The sequence below is a fragment of the Lactuca saligna genome, chromosome 4 (genome assembly GCF_052625555.1).
Source record: "Lactuca saligna cultivar CGN05327 chromosome 4, ASM5262555v1, whole genome shotgun sequence".
NCBI lineage: Eukaryota > Viridiplantae > Streptophyta > Magnoliopsida > Asterales > Asteraceae > Lactuca > Lactuca saligna.
Genome location: NC_136420.1, coordinates 262,110,245 through 262,120,241, shown reverse-complemented (window position 1 = coordinate 262,120,241; position 9,997 = coordinate 262,110,245). Strand labels below are relative to the sequence as shown.

The 9,997-nt window shown below is 32.5% G+C and overlaps 2 long non-coding RNA genes across 2 annotated transcripts; both read right to left on the bottom strand.

Annotated features, from left to right (window-relative positions):
• Positions 1 to 5,118: 5,118 nt before the first annotated feature.
• On the bottom strand, positions 5,119 to 6,678 carry LOC145039110 (uncharacterized). The gene is made up of 4 exons (XR_013679735.1): positions 6,609 to 6,678; positions 5,552 to 5,630; positions 5,336 to 5,421; positions 5,119 to 5,220 (listed from the first exon to the last, which is right to left on the bottom strand). It is a non-coding gene; the product is annotated as an uncharacterized LOC145039110 (long non-coding RNA).
• Positions 6,679 to 7,355: 677 nt separating this feature from the next.
• LOC145039109 (uncharacterized) lies at positions 7,356 to 8,540 on the bottom strand. The gene is made up of 3 exons (XR_013679734.1): positions 8,145 to 8,540; positions 7,680 to 7,799; positions 7,356 to 7,437 (listed from the first exon to the last, which is right to left on the bottom strand). It is a non-coding gene; the product is annotated as an uncharacterized LOC145039109 (long non-coding RNA).
• Positions 8,541 to 9,997: the final 1,457 nt, after the last annotated feature.

Below are 9,997 nucleotides of genomic sequence, written 5' to 3'. Positions count from 1 at the left end.
AGATACACCTAGGGCTGTAAACGAACTGAACGTTCGGCGAACCGTTCGTGAACTGTTCGGCGGGAAGTTCGTTTATGTTCGTTTATTTAATAAATGAACGAACATGAACAAAAATTATCGTTCGTTTAGTTAAATGAACGAACATGAACAATGGTCTCGTTCGTTCATTTATGTTTGTGAACGTTCGTTTACGATGTTCATTTACGTTCGTTTATGTTCGTTCGTTTAAGTTTATTTATATTCATCTATATTCAATTATTTTTTATTATATTGCTATATTATATGTTCGTTTATGTTCATATATGTTTAATTGTGTTTTTTAATCTTTGTTCGTTTATGTTTGTTCGTTTATGTTCGTTTAGCATGTTCACGAACATAAATGAACGAACATGAACAAAGTAATTTGTTAAACGAACGAACATGAACAAGAAAATCTCGTTCGTTTATTCGTTCGTATTCGTTTGTTGTTCGGTTAACTTAAACGAACGAACATGAACAAGACCTTGTTCGTGTTCGTTTGGTTCGTTTACAGCCCTTCATACACCCCCTATGAAAAAAAAAGTTGGCCTCATAGAATTTCGATTACTATATGTGAGAAAACATTCCTCTTGGGAACCACAATTTATATAAACCCATTGATTTTTCTTATATATATAAAAAAATACTAATGTATGCAATAAAATGAAAGATGAATCTCGATTTAATTATAAAGTTATTTTTTTTTTAATTTTTAATTTTTTTTTTATTTTTAAGTATAAAAGAATAATCACAAGTTTATACTAGGGGTGACAAATCGTGCAATCGTTTCGTGTTTCTGTTTGATACGACACGACACGACAAGGTTTTATGTAACATGAACACGACACGAAACGATATCGTGTTTTTTTTAACAAACATGAAAACGAACGAATTAAAAAACGACAAACATGACACGACACGAAAAATATATCATATACTAAAAACTAGGTTATTTAATGAATACTTTATCAAATATAACACAAAAAACAAGACAAACACGATAAAGAACTGCTAAATCGTGCCAATTTCGTGTTGAATTTTGAACACAAACACGACACGACACGACATCGTGTTTTTATAATTAACACGAATACGAATTTAAATTTCAGTTTCGTTCCAATTTTGTTTCGTATCGTGTATTTTTATCGTGTTGTGTCATAAATTATCACCCCTAATTTATACAATATGAGCAAAAATAAAGGTAGCAGCTGATTAAAGTGAAACCAACATAAAACTACAAACATGTTTAGTTGTTTACATATTTATTCCGAAAACAAAGTTTTAGAGAGTGCACGCATTAAAATCGGACAACAGAAGAATCAATTGGAATTATGAAAAGCAAAATCACTTATAAAACCACCAACCGCCATCCTTATCCATATCCACCGTCCTTTTCCTTTTGCTTCACAGAACAATGATTAATATAAAATCAACATTATATTATATTATCCTATATTTAATATTATCTTTTGATATAATTATTTACGACAAATTATTATAAATATTATAATGTTAATATTTTCTCTTCAAACTTCCTAGGGAATGGATCGAGAATTTACAAAACGAAAGTTAGTGAAAACTAACAAATAAATAAATGTTAAAAGAAAGAACCGAGAATCCTATGTGAAGGATCCGGTAACCGACAACACTTTTTCACTGTCAAACAAATCCACCGAAAAACTGAATCCTCATCCATATCCATACTCCTATTTGATTATCTACCCTATAAAAGCAAGCCTGACAATTCCTTCCCCTTACATCAAACCATTAAGACAATGGCAGACATAGCGATGTTAATGGCGGAAGCATACGAGAAGATGATGAAGAAGATGTCAAGTGATCATGAAGATCTTGAGTTGCTTTCTTCATCAACAGTGGTGTCCGGAGTGTGGATGAAGAGGCCTCGTCTGAACAAGTTGGTTCACGAGCCTAAATCTAAGATCGGGCTTGCAACCATTAATGGTTTCTTTTCAGCTTGATATTCAAGAATTGAAATCTGTTAGTGTATATCATGTTTGTGTATGCTTCTAAATTATTCTTCTACATATATATGTATATCGGTATATCGATTCCATTCTTTTTATGTATTAAGATGAATCTTTACATAATTGATAATCTTCAAGAGGCTTTGATGTGTCATGATCAGTGATCCAATCAAACCAACCTAGCGCATGATCGACTCACCTTATAGAGCAACTTATTGGTAAAACGATGATTATACTATCGTCGGATGACCTCTAATGTGATTGTTGAGGCTTATATGCTTATGAAGAAGGCCAAAGCATTGATTGTATATGCAAGGAATTAATCAAAAGTTATTATTGACTACTATAGTCTATAGGACCATATATAATTCGTAAGTGGAGTGTGTAGTATGTCTTATTTGTTTTTTTGGTGCCTAGTCTGCTTCTTGGTTTTGTTTTCTTTTTCAATGTGAATTAATAACGAATTTTTTGGGAATTGATTTAAAGCAATTTTGTTAATCTTGTATAGTTGTTATTAAAATTATTACAACAAATTTGGTGAGCAAAGGGAGGTTTTGATCGATCAAACGGACAATCTCAGCTTCTACATCATCTGCATCTTCTTTTGAGGAGTTTTTCGGTTGTGTGTTTTTTTTTTTTTTTTTTTTTTTTTGAGGTCGACATGGGAGTAAATTGGTGGTGTTGAATGTTTTTTCCTAAACGGCTAGCAAAATATAGATGAATAAACAAGAACTTACGTGAGGAGCTTAACTCATATTACAATTAAAAAAAATGGGAGATATATCAATTAAACCAATCTTCTTTAATAAATAAATGTTTTTTTTTTCCCACTTGTCACAATCTCATTCATTTTATGTTCATTTTGAATTAATTATTTCATATGTAATTTTGTGGTTTTCTTATTTTATTAAATTTTATATGATATTTAAATTTAATAATAAATACGTATCCATTTCATTAATGGATTTTCCTTATAACTTCAAGAAACGAAGGGCTAAATAGCACCAGAATCAGCCGGTCTGGATTTCCAACGCCTCGGGAAACTATCGTTCGGTTCGGATAAGTAAAGTCCCTTCGGTCAGTTCGCTCAGGTGATCCTCCCTTCTCTTCCCTAACGTTCAGAGTTCAGGCGATAGGATGTTATAGGATAGGCTTACTAAAGCTCGTGTAAACAAGATTTATAGGAGAGAGGGTGAGTTCTCCTTGAAAGAATCATACGGAAGCTCTCTCGGTACTAAGATTCCTGGAGGTGCTACTTCTGGTACTCCGGGGACAGGATTCGAACCTGTAGTCTTCAGATCATGAGCCTGATGAGTTGACCATTCCTCCACCCCGCTTGCCATTGTTGTTCTTTTGACGATGAACCACTCCGGTAGGAAGAGAGCCATTAGAAAAGAAAGAAATTCAAAATGTTCCTGATGGAAGTGGCCATGGGTATTTAAAATAAAAATGCTTTGATTATTTTATCTATATGATTTGTTTAAATTTAAAAGAGAAAAAAAAACACTTTAATTATAGTAATTCAATATTTTTCTTATAAATTCAAATTTTCTCAAATGTTTATACATATTTAATTGTTTTAAATACACCCATGTAATAAATAGGGTTCACACCTAATTAATTATATTTAATTTGGATATACTTTTAATCCGATTAAAAGTATAAATTCGAATATTTTTCGTCCAAAGAATTATCGTTTCTTCCCAAAAAATCGATAACACTATATTCCTTTTAGATGATGATCTATAAGGTGGAGCACACGCGACAATCACAGCTGATACATCTTTTTTTTTGTCATTTTTACGAGATTGTAACGGTGAGTCTAAAATAATGAACCATTGTTCACTAACTGAGATCAATTGGGCTGGTCTAAGAGAAAAGAAAACCGAGTTGACACACTAAACTAACTGAGATCAATTGTTCATGTAACCTACCTTGTTACACACTAAACTCGCTCATGCGAGTCCGACATCTCCATCCAGGGCGTTTTAGTTTTAATTTTTTTAGCCCTTGGGTGAAAACAGATGCCCCATTCCTTTCGAAGTAAATTATAAACTAAATTTATAGTCAACCACCTGTCATGGGGTCAAATTTCCGTCCGATGCCACACGCGAATGCCAATTTTCAAGGATTAACTAAGTTGTCAAAAGGGATTCAGAATGAACATGAAGCACTTGTTGTTGGATAAGGGCCCATACTTAAGTTTATTATGCTTATCCTGATGAATAATATTGTCTTACAAATGTGTTGAATGGTTTTGTCCAATCATTGGTTGATCGGGGAATAGCTCTAACTAACTGTTGTCTAACTCTCATGGTCCCTTTCGAAGTCGGGCCTTCGTCCAACGAGAACGCTCCCTAGCTAGCCTTTTAAATGAAAATTAAATATTTTAACCAAATAAACCTAAACGTATAAGAAAATGACAAATTTACATTCTTTATTTAATGATTTACCACAAAAAAAAATTGATATTCACTAAAATAGCCATTAATCTCATGATGATCGTCAATTATAAAATATATTATTTTTTTGTGATATCAATCACCGTATTCAATACATTTTTAGAAATTATATCACAATATAAAAAAATAAAAAAAATTTGTTGTGAATGGTATTTAGAGATCCTTTTAACAAAAAAACATTAAAAAATAATGTTTTTTTTTTAATTTAGAATTTTCAAAATATATATATATATATATATATATATATATATATATATATATAATTTTGCAACCCTAATCGCGAGTAAACAAGACCCAACAATTATATTTTGATTAAATTCCCTATTTTAAATGGTGAAATTTATGTTATTAATAATGTTCCTCATAAGTTTCCTAAATGTGCAACCCATGATTATATAAAACTAAATCTAAACCAGGGAAGATGCCCATGCTTCGCATGGGTTAGAAAGGGTTTTGTTTTTGGTTGATTATATTAATGGAATGCACTTACAGGTGAAAGTGGATTGCATTTAAGGATAAAAGTTTCCGAAAAATCGAAGAACAAAAAATAAATAACCATTAAGAATCAAACCTCTGTACTTACATTGATTTGTTTATTTTCAAGCCATCTATTATTTAGACAGCAAAATTTGAAAAATCTTTGTGCAAATAAAGAATCAGGGAAAAAAAATCCGACCATACTCGAGAACTAACTCATTGCTTTTCTATTTGATTCATCAAAATCAGCTTCACTCATCAACTCTTCTTTGAGCAATCTGCAAGATAGATAAAGTACACGATACTTTACTCAAGGGTAGTTTGGACATTTGGTCAAACAACTAAACTTTGTAATACAAAATAGAGAAGGATAGAAGGATTGGATAGACAAACCTCATCTGGAGTGATAGGAACATCATCATCTGCAGTCTTAGTTAGTATTATTATATTTGCAGGTGTCCTAATGTTTTTCACCATTCCTGATGTCACATATGATATGTTAAATGTTAAAACCAAAAAAGTTTTCATGTTTGCCAAAAAAAAAAAGATAAGCATTTAGAAGTTTGTTTATCAAACTGTCAATATTTAAGCAGAGAGCTTTATAAAAACCTAGATATAAGAGTAAACAATGAGATCTTCCATGCATGCTGTCCCAAAATCAATAATTATGATCCTTGCTGTCTTCACACTGGTAACAAACAATAAATAGAGGGGTTTATTCGTAGATTATGTACTTATATGGAAGGAATAGATTTTTTGCATACCACATATTAGAGAAAATCTAACAATAAATGCAACCTTCTACAACATCAACATTTTATTATTATTTTTTTAAAAAAATAAATCAATTCAATTCTCTAAAAATCTAACAAACAACAAAATTGTAAATAATCGTAATGTAATACGGTATCAGACACCGATAATCCAACAAAGTTCTATATCAAATAGTCGTAATGTAGTAACTAATTTGTTTCTGAACCAGTGGTAATGTAACCATCAGACACCGATAATCCAACAAAGTTCTGAAAAAAATAATACATATCACACTACTTTTGCAATTTTGGTCCCAAAACCTTTTCTCTATCAAGTTTAGTATTTATTCTCAAGTTTTCCATTCCTAATGCTTTCATATAGAGGTGCATATGCATTTTTATTTATGTTGTAGTTAGCATGGCCGCTTAATTTATTTTTAAATGGCAATTTTGCTCTTGTATAAAATCTGAAAAGGACAGTAATGAAATAAATTTAACAGTTAGGCTGTTAACTCATATGACATAGGAACCAAAGTCATTAGGGAACTTCAAAATAAGAACAAAATTTGCAAAAGAAAACTTTTTGGAATGAATTTTCAAAAAAAAAAAACATGTACACTCAAGTGCCATTAATGTAAAAGTTATTCTTGTATTAACGAATAAAAATATCATACCTTTACATTCATACGTCTTGTGAACGACTCAATGAGGGAATCAAGAGAAGTGCAGTCTGATAAATCCCAAAGCTTGATTGTGTTATGAGTAGATGATGATACAGAAGTCATGTAATCTACAAATTTCACATAACTAACGATTTTGTTGTGTCCAACTAACGTAAAATGTGTCCTACCTGGATCCCTCAAATCTTAGTAATAAATCCTATGATCAGCTGAACGAAATGCTAAACTACTCACTGAATCAGTTGGAAACTGAACACAAGAAACTATCATCTTCGTTTTAATGGTCCCCACACTCTACCCCCTGCATAAACAACCAATGCAAGGAAAATCAACTTATTACATGAATTTTTTATTTTTTTCACTTATGTACATTTAAATATATCTACATTACGTTTACTTTTCAAAGTTGAATTATCTGATTGATATTCCAAAGCTTTAAAGATCCGTCGTCACTCCCGCTCGCTATCATTGCCGGTTTCGTAGTTGAAAAGTCAACTCACCACACACATTTTTCGTGGTGTTGCAACTCCATAAATAATTCGTTCCGTGTGATATCCCATATGTAAAAAAAATTAAATGACTGATTAATATTCGGGGTTAATGTCATAAACGGGTAACCAACTATTTAAAGTGTTTGAAAAACACCCCTGAATTATTTATTAAAACAATAAAAGCCAATCCAACCAAAAAATTTATACTGAAACTAAAGCATATGAAATACCATTACATGATGCATATCAATATGTGAATAATCATCAGAATAAGTGCAAAAAACTATTTGAAAGTTATGAAAGTGAAAGGGAAACCTGAAGGAATCGAGTAAGCAATGGTTTGTATACAAAACACCTTTAGGACATGAGATATCAAATTTACACCTACAATATGTAATATATGTAAGTAAGTATATATAATCAATCAAGAATATTCATCTCAGTTGGAACACAATTGGAGGAAAAAAGAAGATTACAGGAAAGTTTACATACTATTTGTAGATCATGGAATAAAATATCGGTTCTTTCAAGCATTTGATCGAGTAGTTGGTCTGCATCTCCAAACCTGCCAACTTTTTCGAAAGGAGTGGGAGTTCAACGGTATCAACTTTCAGTCATGAAATGGAACTGTAGCTTAATTGAAATCCGAAATCAAGTATTTATTTGAAAAGATTAGTGCAAATAGTAGTAGAAAACATAAATAATTAAATTGTTTAACAGCTAAGCAATAAGAATAGAAAACTAACAGAGTTTAAAGTTGTTGATTATTCGTACTGAATTATAATAAATTTACAAAATAGTAAATTCCAATGACCTTGTGCCAGTGCAACTGGCATGGGAATCCTAGCTTCCATGCTCTGCATCTTTAATGATATCTTCCACAAATAATCAAAGCTCATTGCAGCTGGAACCTCCAATTGCGTGCATTCATGACCTAGTAATATAAGTTGTGTTTACAACACAGTAGACATCAAAATTGACAACTAAGCATATAATGAGAGGTGTGTTTTAATTATAGCAATCACCAATTAGAAATGGTTTGGGTAAAAATAGAGTCGGAAATTAAATAGCGTACACACAAGACAAATGTCTAATTCTTCTTGGAGATAAAGCAATTGGATTCTATCTGAGATTCAAAATCAAACAACTCAAAAGTAAACTATCGAGTATAATCAGAGACTGAATCGATTTGGCCGTAGCCAGTAAGATTTCCTTGAAAGGTGCTTCCTCGATGGTGAAGTTGGAATGTGGTGAGAGACGTAAAGAAAAATAAACAAACCTGGTCTATTTCTTATGTGAAGTAAGGTTTAGGGTTCGTTTGCTGACAAAAGTGGTGCTCTCGTTGTTGGTCCGGGGATGGAACGAAGATGCAGTAGCGGTCGATGGAGGCACCGACTTCGAGACTTCCAATAGTAGTAGAAGTCGACCATGTCAGTCGATTTCTCCGGTGCAACCACAATCGGCGGCAAGGAGGTGGCCTCTGGTTCCCTTTCATTCCGACTGATTGAACACATTAGTCAAAAGGTGACTTCAGAGAAGCTCCACCGTTGGTGGTATCTGGAAAATTAGGAACATGTAGAAGTGAACAATCGGGTGGAAATAGAGAAAAAAACGAAAGAGGGACGATGCTCTAATTGTAAAGCGGTTGGAGGTACCGAATAGTCTTTGATCGAGAGAGAGAGAGAGAGAGAGATAGATTATAATCTGTAACACTTTGATTGGAGAACAAAACGGTAGAGAAGAAGAAGCAGAAACGTATCTGTGAGTAAGACTGTCCGGCCACGACCACCATTGACCATTCGACTCCTTTTGAAAAGTTAAAACATTTGACAACTTTGTATAAGAAAAGGGACTAATTCTGCCAATCCCTTAGCCACTTTACTGTAGCTAAGGGTGGACAAAAATATGGCAAACCCCAACAGCAAGTACAACATAGTAGAAGGACTTAATTTGACAAAAAAGACTACAGAATACTGTTGCTAAGGCTTGATAACTTTAATATATTGTATAATTAGTGTCACTTGACTCAAATTGTTCCTCATCAGGATGTCATGTCACTCGTAGCTTATCTAGTAGCATTAATAGTAATTCATATGTTTCTAGGAACAAAAAAAATATTTCAAGAAAATGAAAGTTTTTCACATGCTTGGAAAACTAGGTGTAACAAATCTAGTAAACCTATTTTTGAAAAGAAAAGCAAATTTGTATTAGAAAGGGCTATAGAGTAGGTGACCCTTCTCATGAAACGGTTAAGTATACTTTTGAGGAAGGTTTAAAAAGAGTTGATTATATCCTAATTTGAAATGAAAAATGGATTAAAATGGTAACTTCTTAAATTGTCTCCTTACTGAATGCTATGAAATTTTTAATAATGATACATCCTCAATTATAAACTCATTGAAAATGGGTTCATAAAGTGCTCTAAATTGTTTATTAGTGATGCGGGGTCAAGAGCATATCTGGTATCTTGACAGTGAATGTTCTAGGCATATAACATGATTCAAGTTTCTCCTAGAAGATTATGTTAAAGAAAAAGACATTGTAGTCACCGATGGAGACAATGATAAGGTTACACCAAGGCATATGGCACCATCAAATGCAAGTCAATGTATTTTTTAAATGTTTCATATGTTAAGGATCTAAAGCATAACCTCATCTTTATTAGTCACCTGTGTGATGCTGCTTATGAATTGAATTTCAGTAAAAAGTAAGGAAAAGTGATCGACTCAAAGAATGTCATTATTCTCACTGCTAATTGTTGCAACGACATATACATCCTGGATATGTTTTCCACTTATAACTCACTTAGGCGTTTCTTTTTCTCTCATTTACAATCTCATCTGATGTAGGTGTGGCACAAGATACTCCTTCACTTGAATTTCAAAACCATTTATAAGATTGCAACTAATCAGTTATTGTGAGGGAACCTAAAATGAGATTTGTTAAAGACAAGTTATGTTCAAATTTTGAGAAAGGCAAGAAAACCAAGTCATCTTTCAAGCCAAAGCAGTGTTCATCCATCACTAATCCATTTAGTCTCCTAGTTATGAACTTGTTTGGTCCTATTCCCGTTGCATATCGTGCTGGTAAAAGATACTCATTCATTAGTTTTTACAAGTATGCATGCTTTAC